Source organism: Petaurus breviceps, unplaced genomic scaffold (genome assembly GCF_028583685.1).
Source record: "Petaurus breviceps papuanus isolate PSGF00001 unplaced genomic scaffold, PetGlider_PUasm1.0 98, whole genome shotgun sequence".
In the NCBI taxonomy this organism is placed as follows: Eukaryota; Metazoa; Chordata; class Mammalia; order Diprotodontia; family Petauridae; genus Petaurus; species Petaurus breviceps.
Window position 1 is genome coordinate 37,277,559 of NW_027187460.1, and position 11,365 is coordinate 37,288,923.

Here is an 11,365-nt window from a genome sequence, read left to right on the forward strand (position 1 = left end):
TCCATTGGTTTCCAGATGCGTTTTTGGTGTATGACATTTGTGCCATTTAATATCTGGCATTCATGTTATGGAGACAGTTTGCTTCCTTGAAAACCCATGCATGCTATTCCTTGTACTGGTCTCTGCTGACTTTTTCCACTGAAGTGTCCTTAGATACTAATGGAAATTGACTTCTTTTGTGTTCACAGTTGAAGACCTCTGGAAGTCTCCCTTTAGACTAGTGCAATGTAAAAACTCTTACTGAGTACTTCTCTTGCATCATCTTTAGACTACTTTTGACTGGATGCTCGAATGCTTTTTGTGAAGAGTTTATTTCAGAGTTTTCCCACAAGTGGCATGGCTTCTTTCTTCACAATGAGTCAATTTCCTGTAGCCTAGACTTTGTCTCATTAAAGTATTTCCTGTGCAATATGTGAAGTATGCTTCTGAGAAAGCATGTTCCATGGAAACAAAGGATTTTAATGCTGAAAGAAACCTAAGCTAAGGAAACGGATGCTCTAAAGCTAAAGTTACTTGACCAAGGCTACACAGGTAGAAGGGCCGTTAGCATCAGGAATTCAGTTTCTAGTGTATAGCCTAGTCCCCTGCCTGTCATAAATAATTATTAAATATTGGTTAATGATTATGATGCACCATTAGTTTCCATTAGCCGTAAATATTGTTACATGTGGAAGCTGATATTAGATCCAAGGAAGGTTTTAGCCTTTTGAAGACGATATGGGAGTAGTAAAGCTAAAAATGGAATAAGGCCTGGGAGAAACTAGGCTCTGGACCACTAAGATAACCTTTCATAGATTCAAAAAGAATTTATTAACTCAAATGCTACTCAGATAATTCAGTCAATGAAACCAGCATTTTTATTATTCACCAAACCAAAGGTGATTTAGATATAAACATCCTGCTGATTCTATGTTTGCAATATCTCTCATATATACCTCCTCCTTTCCCCTAACACTCACCACCCAGATGTCCCCCATCACCTCATGCCTTAATTATTGCAATACCCTTCTATTTGGGTCTCTCTTCTGCAAATCTCTCCCTACTCCAATTCTAAATTTGATCATCCTAAAGTGTAGGTCTGACCTTGTCATTCCCTTACTCAGTAAATTCCAGTGGCTCCCTATTACCACCAAGATTAAATATAAAATCTTATATTTGGATTTTATAGCCCTTTGTAATTTAGCCGCTTTCTACCTTTAGAAATTCTGAAAATTCAGGAAGACTGGCTTTCTTTCTGTCCCTGGCATGTGATACTCCAGCTCCCAACTGTACATTTTCAGTGGCTGTTCTGAAATTCTCTCCCTCCCCATCTCTGTCTTCTGGCTTCTTGGTTTCCTCCAAGTACAACTTAAAATCTCACCTTCTAGAAGAAGCATTTCCTAATCCCCCTTAATGACTTTTCTCTCTGTAATCCTCTCCAATTCAGTGTAAATCCTGTTTGTGCAAGGTAGTTTGTATTTTGTCTGACCCATTAGACTATCAGCTCCTTGAAGGCAAGGATTACTCCTGACCTTTGTTATCCCTAGAATTTAGCATAGTGTCCAGCATGTATAAGGCACTTAACAAATGCTTGTTAACTTGACACAAGGCCCCAAATGGAGATAACTCTGATGGAAAGGCAAAAGAGATGATTTATACTCCTTACTCTTCAGGAGCAAAGACAAAGTTGTCTCTCTACTACCTGCTGCAAACATTCTAATCATTTTGTCAATAGAAAAATTAAAAGGGGCATGGAGGAAGAAATGAAAATAATGACCCAAAGTCTGTCAGAAGTCACTTTTGGAGACATATTAGAAAATTCCATGAGTATACTTAAAATAGGCAGAATTTTACTATTGCATCTACATGCCCATCAGGTTTAGGCATTCCTACAAAATATCCCCCCCCCGCCGCCCAAAAAAAAAAGGTCAAGTGTATCAAACCCTCTCCAAAACTACTGATTTATCACAAGCTTCTCTTAAAGAGAGATTTCTCATTCACACAGAAGTCTTGGTGTATAATATCCTTTTAAAAATTAATGTTGCAATCTATTCAAATAAAAGTTTACTCCTAATAGCTTTCATGGTTCATATGATACAGCCTTCCTCATTTGTTCAAGTCAAATTCTGAGAGCCAGGGCAAAGAGAATATGGACATGTGTGGGTTGCATTAAACCACCCAAATACCTCCTTCTAAGAAATCAAGAGTATTTGTTTTATTTCTTTAAATCTCCATACTTGACATCATCACCAGGCAGATATGCTGGCTTTGAGTTTCCTGGAGCACCCAAACAAATTGAACAATCTCAATCATGTTAGATCAATAGGTGAATTTTACCAGTTGCCATCTTAATTGATTTAATTGAAATTGATTCAGCACAAATGAGTGCACAGGAAAGTATCAGGAATGACCTCGAGGGTTTATGGCTATGATTGACTTTGTCTGAGTTGATGTAACTTTGGTTTACATGCCTAAGTGGTCATTAATTTCAAAGTTACATTGGAAGGGTAAAAATGAGGGGGAGGCCGTATAATATAGGAAAAGGAGTTGGTAGGAAAGTCAAAAGGCCTGGGTTGAAATCCCAACTCTGCTTCTGACTACTTGTGTGATTCTAAACAAGTCACCAAACTCTTGACCTCAATTTCTTCACCTATAAAATAAGATAGTATTATCTCTCAGGTCAGAACCCATTGTAATAAACCTTAATAAATGTGAAAGATATGTCTAAGTTTTTACATTATCCTGAAGTTTTACTGCATCAAATATTGTGTGATTGAGTAGACACCTCAGTTGGAACTGGGAAGTTTTTTAAATTTTTTTTTTTAATTTTCATCATTATGTCATTTAGTCTTACAGAATTTGACCTGATCTGAGAGGTATACATACACATTAGTATTTATTTCTTGATGCTTACTCAAGCTTAAATTATATGCCACATCTACATATCAAATACCAAACAAGACTGAAGAAAAGCAATTAGAAGATTTCTCAATTATGGGGCTCTTCTTTCATTCAAAATAGTTTATTTCTCTTATCGATCAATACATAAGCATTTATTAAACACTTCGCACCATGTACAATACAAGCCAGTGAGGATAGATACAAAGTTAGTTTTAATCTCAGTGTTCTATACATATAACTTTAAATAAAAGTACTTTTGAATCTCACATGTGTGGTTGAGTTTTACACTTACCCTCTCATTTATCAAGTTTCCATATGCTTGCCTTTAATAACAGAGACTTGGTCTCATTATATTTGATACCTGTAATCAACCCTCAAGTTTGTTTAAATTAAGAATATCTCCAAGGACCATATAAATAGTTGTGTCAGTTGATACATCTGGTCCTTCTAATATTAACAATTTAACATCCTTTCCATTGAGAGTATGAACAAAGCCCTGATTAATGAATATACTAATTGTTCTGTGTAGTGGATATATAGTCTATGCTTTATATCTCATAGATATAATGTATATGCATTATCCATATAATATATATGTATGTATTATCCATCACTACAACTTCTGGCATTTTGCCAATGTGCAGAGAGTCCCATCTGAGCAAAATGTAGGTCCCCTTTGAACATTAAGAAAGTCTGATTCATAATAGTTATGTTAGTTTCAGGGTTAATTCAAAAGACAGATTTTCATCCTATCCTACCTTACTTATAGGTTTATTCAACAAGTATTTGGGGATACCTACTCTGTGCTCAGAACTGTGTGTAATATTGTAGATGTTGTGGAGAATACCCCCCAAAAAATTACACACTCTATGCCCTTAGATTAGTTATGGTTTTAATGGGGAGATATGACTTTCACAGATGGGAAAAAAAATAGCTTTTTGACCTGAATATTTCCAGAGTGACTGTCTTCAAAATGATACTAATTGCCAGTTAGCTATTTGTAGTTCATTACCCGGGATTTGGAGGGGATATAACTCTGAACTTAATGTGATTTCAGCAGTCTTCCCTCCTCTAATCATCATAGTATTTCCAAACATCATATTCTATTTGTATTTGTTTTACACCCCCATTTCACTCTCATTGTATTTTAAGAGAGGCAGTGAGGCATAGTGGATAGAGGACAGGCTTTAGTATCAAATAGATACGGGATCAAGTTTCTCACACACACATTCATATACAGACCCTGTGAACCAGATCAAGTCATTTGACTTATGATGCCCTGGGCAATTCAGAGACTCTGAGTGGAGGCAATTTGCACACTGGGAGTTCTCCACACTTGTAAAATCCTAGTTCTGTACCCAAAACTATTTTGTCAAGCCCACAAATATGTATAGGACCACAGATTGAAAGCTAGAAGGGACCTTAGAGGCCAACCAGTCCAAGTAGTCCATCTTGTAAACACTTTCTCCTCTCATCTTTTTTTAAAAACTTGATTAAGGGTCACAAATGCACTAAGTTTGAACACATATCCTCTAGCCCTAGAGTCCATTTTCTTTCTACTGTCCCAACCTATCTTATTTCATGTCTGGATTCCCAATTCGCAATTGGTAGAATGACTTGATTGTAGTAGATGCTTAATAAATGTTTATTCAACTGTGTATGAAAGTGAGCTTAAAGTGTATGGTTTGGGGTATAGGTATGTTTGTGTGTCTCTATGACATACGCATAAACACATATATATGCATACATATGTACATACTTATTGTCTCACTCATTAGAATGTTACTTTCTGTAAAAAGAGATTGTTTTTTTTTTCCTATTTGTATAGAAGCACCAAGCATAGGGCCTTGTACATAGTAGGTGCTTACTAAGTGCAGAGTAGTTCATGGGAGGAGCTATTAGAACATGTTATAAGTCTAAAATAAAGAACATCACTAAGCATTAGGGGCCAATATTAAACAATGGTTTTGACCCTTTTTCCTAAAAACTGGCTACTTGTCTATGAGGACTTAGTCAAGACTAAATGTCACTATAGTATCAGTCAGTCAGGATCAGTTAGCATTATTCTGCCAGGACCCTTAAACACATGCTAATTCTCAGCATGTCTATTCCGGCTTCCCTGAAGACAGAATGAATTGGGTGAACTCTTGCTTCAAGGCTTTTCAGGGAACAAAATGTTCTGCCACAACAATTCCCTGCCCTTTACAAGGAAAGGAAATGGGCATCAAATCCATCTGGAATACAGCTGTGGAGCCTGGATGTCTTACCCTCTGCCAACTAGTACTTTCTGGTGATCTCATGGCCATGGATAGATGACAATATGGAAAATATGAACTTAGTAATTACCCAATATGGTAAAGTAAAGAAGCAGCACTTACAATATGGTGCTATCAAATTGAGTCTTGGAAAAAAGTGATGGAATATACTTCTACACGGCCTTGTTCATTACCTTGAAAGACTCCCTGCCAAAAACTGGCGGGGAGGACTTTGAGAGCTACCATTTCAGACAACCCAAGGGGCTACCTGTTCCCTTAAAACAAGAACCAGATAGGCACTTATTTTGAAACAAATTATCTCTTTGTTCTTTCCTTTGCACTAGAACAGGAACTAAAATTATGATGGCTTGGTAATCTCCATTGTTAGGCTAAGTGTGCTTTTGAGTCAATGGGCCCCATGGGTTACCCTAGCACAAGGAGTCAGGAACCTGGAAGTATTCAGGTTTCCTCTGCTTTAAAATAACTATTGCTAGATATAGCCTGATATGCATATAAAAATAATTTTGATAATTACTGTGCTCTCTTCAAGAAGCCAGTACTAGTAATGTAATATGCTTAGGCATCAAGGAATGCAACCTTTCGGTTTTAGATTTTGAGAGTGCTAGCAGACATGGAAATACCCAGACTCTAAGTATGAAAGGCATTTCATTAATATGGCAACAGGGTAGAGGAGACACCAAGGACTAAGATCAGAGGACTAGACTTTTTGCCTGGACTGGGGTGGCTATCTCTTAGAGTGCAATGACCATTTTGTGAACACAACCTGAGGGTACTTTCAGAGTAACCCTCCACTGTTCCACAGTAAATCAACCCTCCACTGTTCCACACATAAATAAGTCAAACCACATCCAGGACAGATGCGTGGATTGTTCACCATCTTGAATCACAGAGACAGGACTGGGTCTTGCTGATCATGTGTATATCAGGAATGTGTGTGTTTATATCAGGAATGTTTTCCAAGACCATTGGAATAGCTATGAGAGTATGTGCCAGAAATTCTGAAGGCTTCCCTGGATGCCTATGAAACCATCACAGCCTTGCCTGAAGGCAGTGAGGGTAGTGTTAGAGGGGATGTTTCCCCACAAAAAAAATTAGATATGTGAGGTAAATACCCGTCCTGGCCTGAATTTAATGACTTTTAATGACCCCACTTCTGAAGAACCATCATCAGATGGTTTTGCAAAGTGAACTAAGATCTAAACGACTAGGTGGTACAGCAGATAGAGTGCCAGACCTGGAGTTAGGAAGACTTGAGTTCAAATCCAGCCTGATACTTAATAGCTTAACTGTTAACTGACTCTAGGCAAGTCACTTAACTTTGTTTTACCTCAGATTCCTCATCAGGGAAATGGGGATAATATCACTTGCCTCCCAAGATTATTGTGTGGATCAAATTAGAAAATAATTATACAGCACCTGGCACATAGTAAAGTCTATATGAGAATGTTGGTAATTATTCTTATCATTATCATTATATGCCCAGTGAGCATCTGAAACCAGCAAGTCAGCATGAGGAATTAATTGTATGAGATATATAGCTTTATAACTTACATTGAATTGCCTCTGACCTAATCCAGTCTCTTTGTCAGCCAACATCTTAGTGAAAGATTTTCCCATGTTCAAGGGCAACTTTTCATTTTCTGTGAACAAGTCCAAAGGATGAGGTAGGAAGGCTTCTCTATATTGCTGTAAATCTGTGTACTTTGGGTGCTTTGATTGGATCAGGGTGTGGAGACTGTTTGAGGATCTCTCCTAATATTTTAAACAAGTTCTTTCCCAGTGCTGTGGGTGGCCAGGTTTTAGGTGTTAGAGGTTTTTCATTGTTATGAGTGAGATCACAGAGCCATTGCCTGGGAAAGGGTGGGTAGGGGAAGGAGAGAGAAAACAAAAGAAATGGTGGGAACAACAGGGGGTTTGTATTTAATAGCTAGCTTCAAATAAATGAAAGTCTATCATTTAGAAGAGGTTTGGCTGTTTGGGCCAGGGAAATTTTACTTCAGTATGACCAAAAAAAAGTCCTCGACATTTGTTGTTGTTCAGGCATTTCAGTTGTGTATGACTCCCTGTGACCCTGTTTGGGGTTTTCTTGGCAAAGGTACTGGAGTTGTTTGCCATTTTCTTCTCTGGCTCATTTTACAGATGAAGAGACTGAAGTCAACAGGGTTAAGTGACTTGCATAGGGGCACATAGCTAGTAAGTATCTGAGGTCACATTTTAACTCAGGTTCTACTGACTCCACCTCTTATTCTCTTGGCTTCCTTCAAGACTCAGGTCAAATCTCACCTTCTGCAGGATGTCTACTCTCTTCTCCCCAACCCCCAGAGCCTTCTCCTTTCAGATAACCTCTCATCTATCCTCTGTGTAAGTTATTATTTACCTATGATTTTCCTCCATTAGAATGTATATCCTTTAAAGACAGGGAACAGTCTTTGCCTTTCTTTGTATCTCTAGAACCTAGGATAGTGTCTGACAAATAGTAGCCACTAATAAGTACTTTTTGCCTGACTTGACTGCCTGGATAATTTGACTGAACTCTTTTACAGGTTGGGGATCTCATTTAGGCGGCTTTGCAGTGTTCTGGGACTTCTTGTCATCTGCATTTGTGAATAGCCAAAGGACTTCACCATTCATAAGGAAAAGTCCAATTGGACCCAACACCAAAACTGAATCCATGAGAGTGATAACTATGTTGACCAAACATGTATCTCCCTGTTTTATACCTCATTCATTATTTATTAATATTATTATTAGATATTTAAATTAGATATTTATTAATAATTAATATCAAAATCAAAGTCATCCCTGTTGTTAACATCTTTCCAAGGAATCTCAAAAGATTCTTCAGTATTACCATTCAACAATCGTCCAACCTTGATGAGAGCTTGTAAAACTGAATTATTGCCAATGGCTTGATAACCTCTCACATTGCTTCATTGTTACAATAAATCCCCACCTTGTGCCTGCCATTACTTTTGACCTCCAGCTGCTATTGTAATTATGAGTTCTCAGACCAGGGCTTCCATCACACCCCCTTGCCTATTCTTGGAGGCCATTGTTCTTGCAGTAAGCAGGAGTGGCTCCAGCCTCCTAATAACCATCATAGTTTTGTTCATTGTTCAGATACATTGTCCCAGGTACATTTGATGCTTGAACAGGAACCAGCCGGCCAGACCAAGAAAACAAAATTCCCCTCTCACCTCACTCCTGCTATTTTTCCATGTGTGCTCTCTTTCAGCCCAAGTACCATGATGGCAATGAGGATTAGGTGGAGTTTTAGTAGTGTTTTTTTTTTTGCTTGACAAGGAAGAGAGAATTATATTATTATATGACAGCTTCATAGGCATTGTCATTGAGGTGGGAGCATCTGAAGGAAGCTAAGGAAGGAGTCAGAACATGGTAATAATGCCAAAGATAGCAGAAGCAAGGAAGTCGTGTGGGAGGTGATACAGGCAGGGAAGAAAGTGGGTTTTTCCCTCAGAGAAGATGGCTGTTTCTGTACATTTATTAAGAAGCTACTGTGTTCTAGTCTAGGATTCCTATTGCATCTGCTTTTGTGAAACTTACATCCTAAAAGTAGACAGGTCCTTTTTTTTCAGGTAACCAGAGTTCTGAATCATGTCTCATTGTAGTAGTTGACTTCCCTTTGGGCCTAAGTATAGCCATACTGTATAGGTACCCTGCTTTAAAAAAAAAATCAATAATAGAAAAATTGAGATAAGAAACAACCCAATTGCTAAATGAATTCATGTTCGACCCATGTACATTTGACAAGCTTAAGATTGTCTGAAGAAGGTTTATATTTAACTTCTTCATTTAGCCCTTTCATGGATTACCCAGTCCTGGTTCATTTTGTTGTTGTTTTTTTCTGATTTCAGTGTTTGGATACACAGGTGCCCATATATGAACATATCCACACAGTGTATCACTGTCCTACATTTTCAGAGATGATATTCCTTACTCTTCATATATCTTGATGAAGGATTAGACCATTATATAGGATATTCCTCATCTGAAGATAGTTGAGGGAAAAAATGTGCTAGGGTATTTTAAAATTGGCTTTTTCTTGATCACAGACTGTCATTTTTCAATTTGGCATTTTTTTTCCTGATTTTTGTTTTCCTCTATCGAGCATCAATAGCACTGGAAGTATTCAGAAAGAATGTCCTGGTTAGGTGACTTCTCTCAGGTTTAGTGATACTATGTATTCAACTTAATAGAAGAATCTTTAGGCCAAGAGTTCTTAATCTTTTTCATGTCCTGGACCTCTCTGGTAATCTGGTGAAGACTATGAACATCTCAGAATATTTTGTAAATGCATAACATATATAAGATTACTAAGGAAACCAATTATAATGAAATACACTTAACCAAAATATATTTTTTAAAAGTATGTTCATAGACCCTATGTTAAGAACACTTGATTTATATTTATTCTTTGTATACCAAAAACCGAACTTCAACTATGAGGTGTGTTGTGGATTACCTGCAAATGAAGTTCCCTGGAGCCTTTCCATAGAACTAGCCCCACAGGCTAATCTCTCCAACATCTCTCTGTCTCTCTCAACATGTCCCCCTTCTGTACTAGACCAGGGCAGTTTGGGTTCCCCGAGTCCTCTATTTTTTGCTCCTGTACTAGCTTGCCAAGTTTTAGAATCATTATGAGCACTTGTCCTAGAGGTCTCTGCTATACTGTAAGCCTCGGACATTTTTTTTGCTCCAGGACAAAAGAACAGCAAAGCAGAGTGATCTGATCCCTTCTGACCCTGCAAAGTCTCCACACTAGGCTTCTTAAGTTTTAATAAAAGGGGGGGAGGGGTGAAGTACCTCTAAAGTTGTGTCATCAATGACAGTATTATCAGCAGAATCCAGGTCAGTTTTTATTTCATTCTTTCTGTGTAGGCCACATAAATAAATCTCTACTGACCAAGTGCATGTGACCAGTATAATTTCACTTTCCCTCTCAAAAGATTGGGTAGAGAAGGGAAGGAGGAAAGTAAAGCCTCGGGTGCAAATATATTCACTGTCTCTTCAATTCTTCCTTTTATAATCTTAGAAATTAAGTTAAGTGAGGGTGTGTGTGTGTGTGTGTGTGTGTGTGTGTGTGTGTTCTTTCAAAAGGTATTTGGCCAGACAACATCCCATTAAGGTGACTGGATATCTGTTTTGAGTGTTAACTTGCTAAGCCCATGAACTTACATTACAATACATTTGATTTTCTTGGGCTCATTTACAGAGAAAACAAAGACATAAAAGATTTCCATAAAGTCAGGTAAGCAGCTCAGATGGAGCCATGGAGAGACCTCTATAGCACATAGGGTACTCAGTGAAGGGAGTGAGCCTCCAGGGTCTTATTTTCTCCTTGCTTTGTACGTTGTTCCCTATGGTTGGCATTACTTTGGGACTGCCTGGTCCCGCTTTACACCTGTGACAGCTGCCAAAAGTTATATTTATGTATCCTCTTCCGTGGGAGGAGGACTTCCTCTTCCCTCCCTAGAGCCTAACTCTACCTTTTGAGTTTGGAGTCTGGGTTCTCCAGCCCTATTCCTCTTTGACCCCATTCTCAATGCCCATGTTGACCTTTTTCTAGATAATCAGAAGTCTTAAGCTGAGATCCATAAGGAAGTGGGTGAGGGATTTACTTTACTGCCCAGAAATTGTACCATTTGCCCTTCTTCTCTACTCCAGAAGCAGACAGGTCCCTCAGCTGATCCCTAAACAGACCATGTTCATAGCCTTGCTCCATACCTTCACCCAGGTTTCCCCCATCCCTACTTGCTACTTACTATTTCCTCACCTATCTTCATCCTGGAATCATAGAACAAGAGAGAACAATTGGCTGCATTACTGTGTGCAAGAGGCAGCAGAATTAGCCACAACCCTTCCTGGTCAGTGCTGCTGTTCTAAGCAGCTCACATATCTGCAGATTCCACATAGACACCAGCATTTTATTGTAAGACACAAAAAATGACGTGCTTTTAATTGAATACATAAATGAGCTTTTAGGGTTTCCCCATTTCTCTGTCCCTATTCCTCTATTCCTCTTTCTGCTCCTAAAGTATATTGGGCACAGTGTCTGTTAGTTTTTTGTCTTGTCTTGTTTTTATTCCATAATTGAGGACTTTAGTGAGGTCAGACAGAGGGAAAGCAAGAGATTTATGTTATTTCTAAAATTAGTGGCACTTTATCCTCTACTCTACCACCTAGATTTT

At 38.3% G+C, this 11,365-nt stretch overlaps 1 protein-coding gene across 4 annotated transcripts in view; it reads left to right on the plus strand.

Annotated features, from left to right (window-relative positions):
• Positions 1-11,365, plus strand: part of SAMD12 (sterile alpha motif domain containing 12) — a 604,883-nt gene that overhangs the window by 414,047 nt on the left and 179,471 nt on the right. The gene's annotated exons all lie outside the window — the stretch shown is intronic.